The sequence below is a fragment of the Myxocyprinus asiaticus genome, chromosome 36 (genome assembly GCF_019703515.2).
Source record: "Myxocyprinus asiaticus isolate MX2 ecotype Aquarium Trade chromosome 36, UBuf_Myxa_2, whole genome shotgun sequence".
Taxonomy (NCBI): domain Eukaryota; kingdom Metazoa; phylum Chordata; class Actinopteri; order Cypriniformes; family Catostomidae; genus Myxocyprinus; species Myxocyprinus asiaticus.
In genome coordinates this window covers 1969989-1981986 of record NC_059379.1, presented here as the reverse complement: position 1 = coordinate 1981986, position 11998 = coordinate 1969989, and positions in this window count along the sequence as shown.

Below are 11998 nucleotides of genomic sequence, written 5' to 3'. Positions count from 1 at the left end.
CGATTCAAAACTATGACATTTGTCTTATTTGTCTTAAGAGAACTGTTTCCAAATCACTAAATGCATTGTTAAATTAATATATAAGTGCCAGCTTACAAAACAAGGCCAGTTTATTTCCTAATATCTATGTGCAGTGCAAAGCCATAAGCATATATACCATAATGGCTCCCTATTTCTGTGGTTAGGTCAATGTAGCTATAGTCTTTCTAAAAGTAAATTATAGTATTTATGAATACAATAGTAGCCTAAACACTTTAAAAACATTATTTATTGCAACACGGTTTCAATACACAAAGGTATAATAGATTTCACCTAAAAGGTTAGCTTATTTTATATGATACTAACAATTGTTTCAAAATACCTCAGTTAATGTTACTACTGTAAAATCGTAAATACATTTTAGTAAGTGAGGGCGATTATGTGTACCTGTACCTTCTAAGGGACTGATGTTGAATTCCTACCATGATACTTTATCATATCGATATTTTTTCCCACCTATAGAAATAACTCTGACGTCACAACGCAGGAAACCGCGTTTCCGGGTTCTTTCGAGCAGCAGATTTCAATGGTGGAAATAGGCAGCGCTACAGTTTTAATACTCTTTTAAGCTTTATAGAATGTAATAATGTCTGTTCATGTTAATAAAAGTTATTATAAAGGAATATCTATGGTTTACAGTGAAGAAAGTATGTGGGTTATTTTCTGAAATATCAGCAAAACAAGTTTAAACTTTGTTCAATGAGCCTGTGAGATCATGTCGGACATGTAACAGGTTGATGAATACACATCCTCACATGTTTAACACACTTCTAAAGCCTAAGAAATGTGATATATAAACATAAAAACTACCAATAGAAATTCAATATGTGTCTTTACTGCTTAAATGACTATATAATAAATTATATTTTACTTTAATATGATCCTATTCCAAATCTAAACTTAATAACAGCTGTTTCGAACAATATTATTTACTGCATTCAAAATAAGTGCAAAGACATCATTTTCGCAGTATGACATTATTTTTATTCACTTCTCCTTTCACAAACAGTAGTCCATGTGCTGCGGTGGTGGAGACGGGATCTGTTCCTCCTGTTATATCGTATATTGGTGGTCTTGATCATATAGATCATCGTTAGATCATATTTGACTTCATATTAAAATTAAATTGAAAACATCCGTTTGGCGTGATTTCTTATCCACCAACAGCTGCTGCGGGTCAGCTGTGTCTAATAGAGCTGACGCGATAAGAATGACGGTGACTCGTGAATCATCATCATTTATGTAAAATCCTGAGTTTTTCCGGATGCAACGGTCTGGTGGAAATTTAAAGAAGCCCTTATCTCCAATAATCTGTGGGAAACGGGTGTTCCAACCCCACAAACAGCACATTTTGGGCAGTTTCAGCACAATTTGAGCGAAGCGCCCATAGACAGCAGTTCTTTTCTGGGCTACCAATAGAACCCGGAAGGGGCGGGGCGGAGCGTTTGTTTGTAAACAGTAACTTCATCTATAGCCAATTTTACAACTTCGTTGCCACGACAATGTAATGTCAACAAACCCTAAAATGACTGTAAAAATGATGAATTAAACAACTTTACATCTCAAATGATACATGAGTTATAAAAGTGCTTTTATTAAATTATAAGCTTCACATTTCTGCCTTCAAACCTCCAAAAACGGACCCCATTGACTTCCATTGTAAGTGTCTCAATGGAACACAGATTTGTGCTTTTTTAAAAGAAAAGGAGGGGCGAGACGAAATTAATTTGTGTGGTAATCAACATCATGCCACAAATGCGGTCAACTGAGCTTCACCTGTATTGAACCTGGAATATTCCTTTAACCTGTAAATGTTGTTTAAATGTTTGACTTCCACCTCTGAAAGTTAATAAGTTAAAGGAGACCTATTATGCCCCTTTTTACAAAAGTAATATAAGTCTCAGGTGTCCCCAGAATGTGTCTGTGAAGTTTCAGCTCAAGATACCCCACGGATCATTTATTATACCATGTTGTAAATGCCTCTTTTTGTGTGGAATCAAAAACACGCTGTTTTCATGTGTGTCTCTTTAAATGCAAATGAGCTGCTGCTGCCCGCCCCCTTTCCGGAAGAGGGCTGTGCCTTTACAGCTTGTGCTTCGGATACTATAGCAACAACAAATCAGAACCAATATGACTGACACCGTAAATACAAGAGTTCAGCCATATATGCATGAGCAACCGTAAATGATGTACAACATGGGCATTTTGAGTTTGTGATAGTGCTTCTCATGTAGAAAATCACTTCCTGCCCTCCATCTGCATTTCACGCCACAGCAACGCAGTGACGTCATGTGCAAACAAGCTATAACGACATAGCTCTGGTCTCCGTGAATACAGTCAGAGACAATGGTAACTTTAGCTGCATTATCCGTGGAATCGGCTAACAAGCACATTCGGAAAGGCGATTTGCAAACATTCACAAAATATAAAGTGCAATACTTGCATCTTCAGGATATAAAGCTGGAACACGAACAGTTGGTACTGATCCATGCTTGAGAGTAAAGCTTGAAAATCCTGCTTTATATTGACCCTCATTCACAAAGCAGTCCGGTGTAAAATGATATGCACAAACATACATTCATTTTGGTATGTTTTGGGGCACATTTGCTTCAAAAACCAAACTTGTCCACTGCGTCTTCAGTGGCTCTGATGCTGGGAGTAAATTAAGATTCTTATGTTCACTTTTACAGCCAACAACAGAACACGTATGACGCTTACGAAGTTGAGACATTATTCTTCTCAATGTAGCTGCTGCAGCGCGGAAAAAAATGGCGGACTGTCTGTCCATCATTCAGGGGAGGATCTATGATAATAGGGTGGAGTCCGTCACCAGTTGTGGGCGTGGCCTGCTCTAAAGTGACGTCACTTTAGAGCGGATAGGAAAACCAGTCATTTTGAGACACTGATTTTGATTAATAGAAATATAAGAAAGAGGAGTGGGTGGACTTTTAACATTGTAGGGTGGTTGTGTACACACACTGCTGACTCAAATTTATGTTCAAACATCATGTAAAAGTGCATTTTGCATAATAGGTCCCCTTTAAGCTAAATATTATACGAGTTGTTTTATTTCAGTCCTACATTGAGAGGCAGATGTCGTAAACTTGAGTTCTGCTTTACAGCCCTGTTAGCAACCATTTTGGACATATCTGTTTAAAGTGTAAGTTAAAAGTGTAAATGTGTGTTATTTTCTAGCAATAAACATATGAATGAAATCCTAGCGTAAATGTCCTAATACAGTTACAAATACGGAATTGGTTACAGGGTTGCAGATTTCAAGATATCACTTATTAGGGGTTAGCAAGTTTTGAAACAAATGTGGTTTTGTAGTTATGGCGAAACATTTTATTAACTATACATTTAAGAAAAATAAATATTATTATAATTTTTTGTACAATAACTTTGGATTGAATTGTGGAGCCTGATGAATGCAAATTCCGAATGATGTTACTTCCTGTTGTTGTTGTTGTTGTTGCTTACTTTTATGGAATCTTCCATATTTTCAACAGGGGTCATGCTGTGACAGGGTTGAACACAAAATGTTGGGCACGGCCAAAGCAGTAAGTAGTACCTAGGCTAGTGCTGCCAAAATCACCATTTTAAGGGAAACTTACATAAATCCTAATGTTGTCATAACTGGAAATAATCAAGCTGTTTTAATTAAACATTTCCTGAAATGTCAGGTTTTTATGGGAGGCAGATTCTGCCGATTTTAAATAAATTAATAAAAGGATTAAAATGAAAATGAAAACCCGACTAACCATTTCATTATGAAAAATGTGTGGCAAAATTTAAAATAAAATTTAATGATTTGATTTTCATTTTCACTATAACAATGCATCATCCTGGGCCTGGGTAGCTCAGTGGTAAAAGACGCTGGCTACCACCTCTGGAGTTCGCTAGTTTGGCAACAGAGACGTCTTCCACTGGCGATGCGGGTAGCGTGCAGTGGGAAGGGCGCAGAGTTGCAATCCAGTAGTCGTTGCCACGCTGGGCTGGAGGATGCTGAACTTCGGTTGCGCCAAGAGGGTCCTTAAAGAGTGGACTGGGCAGCTGGGTCAGTTGAATCTTCACAGGGTCCTTTGCAGGCTGGCATCGTCACTGAGGAGCCGTGTGGGACAGGCAATGTCTGCCGATGCAAAGGTCCTTTGTGGACTGGGCTGCGCTGCTGGAGGGGCCGTAAGGGTCAGATAAGGTCCCTCAGTGCTGGGGCCCTTTTTCAGCTAGAGTGCAGCAATATAGCAATAAAGCAATATAAAGGTTTTACTCGCAAAAGCTTAAGCTCAACTATCTTGTAGCCACTTTCCTCGTCAGGTCAGAAACTCAGGACGTGGTGTGTCAGCTATTGTCTCCTTCCCCATCGAGTTGGAAATGCAGGACAAGGGTGTGTCTACCCGGGAGACATATTTATCCCTTTATGATGAGGAGGAGACTGAAATCTGGCGCCTTTCCGATCCTGTGATTGGCCACTGGTGTCTGAAATAGCCACAGTGTTGCCTACCCTAGTATGGAACTCATTTGCATTGCATAAAGTACAGTGTTAAAACAGTATCTTTAACGTTTTACCCATGCATTATTTCTTTACCAAACCTCTTTCAAATTATTAAAGGCATCGTATGGAACAGATAGAGACCAAACACGATACGAAACGGTTAAGTCATCGTCCATGCATTCGTTTATCTGTTAATAGGCCTGTCCCGTGAACTGTTGTCAATAACCATTAACATAAACTGTGCTTTGCATGAAGATGGAGTGGATCTGTTGCAGTTTATATTAATATAAGGCCTCCAAACCTATAGAATAGATATCTGTGGCTCTTCACTGCTGATGCATCCAAGAGGTCCTGAAGGAATTTATGGTAGTTCTTGCCTAAACCTTAGGAATGAGTTTGGTGGGGCAGAAGGTCCCCCTTTCTGCCCTGTAAGAGGTGTCTGGCAGTTGTCTTAGCATCTTATCTGATGTCGCTGAACATTTGTTTATGTTCATTCACCAAGGATCCAATCGCAGTGAGGTACGTCTTCTTCCACACCGACAGTTAGAGAGGGGCCCTGCCATAAACTGGTCCCTGGAATGCCATCTTAACTGATGTTCACCACACTAGATATTAATGCACTTTCAGTTACCTGTGTCCACACCAAAGTGTCAAAATTTCACTATTGAAATCAAACTATTCAAACTGTATTAGCTTAAACAAGTTGCACTCATATACAACTCTGGTGTTGAATTTTATAACATCACATATTAAAACATGAATGACACATAATATGATAAACACTTGGAGTCTGGTGTGTGATTCAAAGTCCCAAATTGTCCATAAGACAGAACTGTCCTCCTTGTTAAATGATTGTTTGTGTGGTCTTGTGATTCAGCTCAGTTCACATGTATGTGTATGTATGTGTGAAAAGTCTTCCCTTTCAATTCAGCGTCATTGAAACATTTCCTCACAAGTCCCAGACAGGTGGAATCCCTCTGTTGAAATCCCAGCGTTTGAGTGCAGACAGCATCCACGAACGCAAATGGTGTTGTCCCAGCAGCCACTAGCACAATAGGAACAGTTTCAGACACTAATAGGTGGTATTTTCACACAGATGGAAAATATTTTATCGTGCAGCTGAGCTCTCTCCACATTGCGAGCATGATGTAATACGCACAGCCCAATGGCACACTACTCTTCTGCATCCCATATTTTAATAATATAAAGTACTGTGCAAATGTTTTAGGCACTTGTGAAAAACGTTGCATAGTGAGGGTGTCTTCAAAAATAATGACATAAATAGTTTCCATTTATCAATTAACGTCATGCAAAGTCTAGTAAACATTAAAAAAGCTAATTCAATATTCGGTGTCACCACCTTTGCCTTTAAAACAGCCCCAGTTCTCCTAGGTACATCTGGACACAGGTGTTTTTCTTGGTTGTTGGTAGATAGGATGTTCCAAGCTTCTTGGAGAATTCACCACAGTTCTTCTATCTATTTAGTCTGTCTCAATTGCTTCTGTCTCTTTATGTAATCCCAGACTGACTCGATGTTCATTGGGGGGGCTCTGCGGGGGCCATGACATCTGTTGCAGGGCTCCCTGTTCTTCTTTTCTAATCTTTTCTATTTGCAAAAGGAATGTTTGGGAGTCTAACATTTATATTTCCTATTGACACACTAAAGCTGAAGATATAAATAACCATCTTAAGATGTTTTTTGTGAAACAACTTAAGTGCCTAAGACTTTTGCACAGTACTGTACATGTATATATACACTATATTGCCAAAAGTATTCGCTCACCCATCCAAATAATTGAATTCAGGTGTTCCAATCACTTCCATGGCCACAGGTGTATAAAATGAAGCACCTAGGCATGCAGACTGCTTCTACAAACATTTGTGAAAGAATGGGCCGCTCTCAGGAGCTCAGTGAATTCCAGCGTGGTAATGTGATAGGATGCCACCTGTGCAACAAGTCCAGTCATGAAATTTCCTCGCTACTAAATATTCCACAGTCAACTGTCAGTGGTATTATAACAAAGTGGAAGCGATTGGGAATGACAGCAACTCAGCCATGAAGTGGTAGGCCACGTAAAATGACAGAGCGGGGTCAGCGGATGCTGAGGCGCATAGTGCGCAGAGGTCGCCAACTTTCTGCAGAGTCAATCACTACAGACCTCCAAAGTTCATGTGGTCTTCAGATTAGCTCAAGAACAGTGTGTAGAGAGCTTCATGGAATGGGTTTCCATGGCTGAGCAGCTGCATCCAAGCCATACATCACCAAGTGCAATGCAAAGCGTCGGATGCAGTGGTGTAAAGCACGCCGCCACTGGACTCTAGAGCAGTGGAGACACGTTCTCTGGAGTGACGAATCACACTTCTCCATCTGGCAATCTGATGGACGAGTCTGGGTTTGGCGGTTGCCAGGAGAACGGTACTTGTCTGACTGCATTGTGCCAACTGTGAAGTTTGGTGGAGGGGGGATTATGTTGTGGGGTTGTTTTTCAGGAGCTGGGCTTGGCCCCTTAGTTCCAGTGAAAGGAACTCTGAATGCTTCAGCATACCAAGAGATTTTGGACAATTCCATGCTCCCAACTTTGTGGGAACAGTTTGGGGATGGCCCCTTCCTGTTCCAACATGACTGCGCACCAGTGCACAAAGCAAGGTCCATAAAGACATGGATGAGCGAGTTTGGTGTGGAAGAACTTGACTGGCCTGCACAGAGTCCTGACCTCAACCTGATAGAGCACCTTTGGGATGAATTAGAGCGAAGACTGCGAGCCAGGCCTTCTCGTCCAACATCAGTGTCTGACCTCACAAATGCGCTTCTGGAAGAATGGTCAAAAATTCCCATAAACACACTCCTAAACCTTGTGGAAAGCCTTCCCAGAAGAGTTGAAGCTGTTATAGCTGCAAAGGGTGGGCCGACGTCATATTAAACCCTATGGATTAAGAATGGGATGTCACTTAAGTTCATCTGCGTGTAAAGGCAGATGAGCGAATACTTTTGGCAATATAGTGTATATATATATAAATAAAAGGGGTACAAGTATGTCTGAAACCTCTATAAAAAACAACAACAATATATATATATATATATATATATATATATATATATCATATATATATATATATATATATATATATATATATGTAAACATAAAAATATGCCCACTAAAATTCAGGTGGGTTACACACACACAAGGGGCAATGTCTTCATTTCTGAAATCATTTACATTTTTTTAAAGCAAATATTAAATAGTGTCATTCTTGGATTCAAACATATTTAATACATTATGGTAGCACTGAAAATGAGTTAAATTGCAGGTCTCTCAGTTGTGCAATATTATCTTATATGCAATATTCTAACTCATTTTATTTTGTACATACACTTACCTCTTCTCACATTACTTTTCACTTATATGTAGCCTATATATCCTACCTATTGTGTATTTCTATATATTTTATCTCTACTTTATTTCTATTATACAGGTGCATCTCAATAAATTAGAATGTCGTGGAAAAGTTCATTTATTTCAGTAATTCAACTCAAATTGTGAAACTCGTGTATTAAATAAATTCAATGCACACAGACTGAAGTAGTTTAAGTCTTTGGTTCTTTTAATTGTGATGATTTTGGCTCACATTTAACAAAAACCCACCAATTCACTCTCTCAAAAAATTAGAATATGGTGACATGCCAATCAGCTAATCAACTCAAAACACCTGCAAAGGTTTCCTGAGCCTTCAAAATGGTCTCTCAGTTTGGTTCACTAGGCTACACAATCATGGGGAAGACTGCTGATCTGACAGTTGTCCAGAAGACAATCATTGACACCCTTCACAAGGAGGGTAAGCCACAAACATTCATTGCCAAAGAAGCTGGCTGTTCACAGAGTGCTGTATCCAAGCATGTTAACAGAAAGTTGAGTGGAAGGAAAAAGTGTGGAAGAAAAAGATGCACAACCAACCGAGAGAACCGTAGCCTTATGAGGACTGTCAAGCAAAATTGATTCAAGAATTTGGGTGAACTTCACAAGGAATGGACTGAGGCTGGGGTCAAGGCATCAAGAGCCACCACACACAGACATGTCAAGGAATTTGGCTACAGTTGTCGTATTCCTCTTGTTAAACCACTCCTGAACCACAGACAACGTCAGAGGCATCTTACCTGGGCTAAGGAGAAGAAGAACTGGACTGTTGCCCAGTGGTCCAAAGTCCTCTTTTCAGATGAGAGCAAGTTTTGTATTTCATTTGGAAACCAAGGTCCTAGAGTCTGGAGGAAGGGTGGAGAAGCTCATAGCCCAAGTTGCTTGAAGTCCAGTGTTAAGTTTCCACAGTCTGTGATGATTTGGGGTGCAATGTCATCTGCTGGTGTTGGTCCATTGTGTTTTTTGAAAACCAAAGTCACTGCACCCGTTTACCAAGACATTTTGGAGCACTTCATGCTTCCTTCTGCTGACCAGCTTTTTAAAGATGCTGATTTCATTTTCCAGCAGGACTTGGCACCTGCCCACACTGCCAAAAGCACCAAAAGTTGGTTAAATGACCATGGTGTTGGTGTGCTTGACTGGCCAGCAAACTCACCAGACCTGAACCCCATAGAGAATCTATGGGGTATTGTCAAGAGGAAAATGAGAAACAAGAGACCAAAAAATGCAGATGAGCTGAAGGCCACTGTCAAAGAAACCTGGGCTTCCATACCACCTCAGCAGTGCCACAAACTGATCACCTCCATGCCACGCCGAATTGAGGCAGTAATTAAAGCAAAAGGAGCCCCTACCAAGTATTGAGTACATATACAGTAAATGAACATACTTTCCAGAAGGCCAACAATTCACTAAAAATGCTTTTTTTATTGGTCTTATGATGTATTCTAATTTTTTGAGATAGTGAATTGGTGGGTTTTTGTTAAATGTGAGCCAAAATCATCACAATTAAAAGAACCAAAGACTTAAACTACTTCAGTCTGTGTGCATTGAATTTATTTAATACACGAGTTTCACAATTTGAGTTGAATTACTGAAATAAATGAACTTTTCCACGACATTCTAATTTATTGAGATGCACCTATATATGTCTTGTTTGTCATATTACCTGTGTTGTAGCTGTGTCACCAAGACAAATTCCTTGTGCGTTCTTGTCAGTAAAGCTCATTCTGATTCAGAGTTCATCCAAGTTTGAAACGACCTTTCTTCGTAATTGAACGCTATGTTCATTTATTCTATCAGTACTGCATTTTTCTGTAATGCTTGCTTGGTATTTTTAAATGTGAACTTGATATCACTACTCTTGTATCGTGGATTCTCGGCAATTCAGAAGGACGTGTAAAATGAACATCTCCCGTGCAACCTCTGTGCGCCCCCTAGTGTGAGAAGCACTGTATTAAAGTATCCTCTCTTGAGCACCACCCACTCATTAACATAAAATGTACATGTTGAAACGTGAAAATGAAAATTGATAAATAAAAGATAAAATGAAAACTGAACTTAGCATTTGAATTTAAATTCTGTCACTATTATTGCGTGAATATTACGAAAAAGCTTTGTAAACAATTTCACTTATTCACTTTTGCCTTTTCATTTTAAATTTGGCAGTCTTGCCTTGAGATTGTAGTGAAAATTAAACATCAAATTTTTGTTGATAATATTTTATTTTTTAATTTGACAGGGATGATGCATTGTTATAGTGAAAATAAAAATCAAATCATTTAATTTAATTTATAATTTTCCACATATTTTGTGGACACTTTTTAATAATGAAATGGTTAATTGGGTTTTCATTTTTATCCTTTTATTAATTTATTTAAAATTGGCAGAATCTGCCTCCCATAGTTTGGACTCATAATCCAAATAACTAAGTTCCTTGAACTTATTTTTCTTTAAAATCCACAGACTTAAGTGTTAATAAATCAAACTGTATTATATTAGATATAAAAGTTGTCCTGTCTCCTTTATGATTTTATAACATAGAAAAACATTACTCTGCAATCTGCTTAATTAATGCAATGAAAAGCTGCATCAATGGCAAGTTATTATTAATATTATTATTATTATTGTTTATGTTATTATTTCATTGTCATATCAGCAAGTTGGGCCAAATAAAAGGTCATCATGGGCCAACTTTGTGCTCAGAGTGCTCATGATTGATGTATGAAAGTGCGTTACACAATTGCCATATAATAGGAGATGGTCATGTTTTAGTCTATTGGTTAGTCTATATTTCAGCCTGGTGTCAAGAACATTACTTAACTGTGGCAACATTTTTGACAAAACGAAATTACGTGCTTCATTACACATTTGACTGCAGTTTTGCTGTGAAAATTCCAGTGGGGGGCGCCAAAAGCAAGTGAAATGGTGTTGTAATCAGATGTGGTTTTTCAGGTGAACAGATGGAGGTTTTAATGAGTAAAAAGTTTAATGATTTTAACCTAAACCTAACCAATAGTGATCTAAAATGAAATGAGAGTTACACAAAACAGACATCCTTACCAAAAACCAACACTAACATGTAAACGATAGTGTCCAAAAGCAAAAGAGAAATAAAAGGCACATTTTCTGAAGCAACCACATCATTTTGTGTCGCTTCTATGACACTTTTGTCTCGCGTGTCAGCTCGCGTGTTTGGCTGGGCTCGGACCGCGGCCTTCCGAGTTCAAAGACCAACACTCTATCAGGTTAGCTACGTGCATAAATGTAAGTGGTTCTGTAATACGTGTTAAAATGTAGCGTTTTCAAGTGTATCATAACAAAAGCAGAGTAATTGTTAATAAAGTCATAATCAACCATTGTACTCGTGATTATGTGGAAATGAATAAAACCTACAGTTGTTGTAGCACCTCTAGTGTTCATTTCACCAGGAAACTGCCATGTAAACGTCAGTTTGCAAAAATGTAGTTATAATAACATTCATTCTGTGAGACTATAGGTTATATTCATACCTTGCCCGAGTCTTTGGGTGAATTTGGTGAACAAATTCCCTCCAAATCCATTCTAATTACCATATGTGCATTCACCCACACATTCTGTGCTGTATAGATGTTTGGCATCCCAGGAATCTCAATGTTATCAATAAAAATCATAATAGCACTTTTGAGATTAATCAATTATTTCGCCTTAAAATTATTTTAAAGGTGATATAATCTGGGGTGTTTGAAATCTACTTAACATAAATGTTACATAACATTTTTCACTTAGCACTTTTTTAATGCATGCTATCAAGAAATTTCATTTAAAATCAGCTTTTATACGATAAATTTCAACCAAACCTTAATTTGTGTTCATAAGCTATTTAAAGGGAACTGGGGTCTTTTAAACACTAAACATGAGAATCAATGCATTTACATAAATTCATGTCCAGTAAACTTTAATGAAAGTGGATTAAAATGCTGCAAATTATTAAGCAGAGAGCTATTTTTTTGGCAGTCCCCGAGCTCTGCTACTGGAGCTTTAGTCCTTATTGTTCAAAGTTTCCAGGCAACGACAG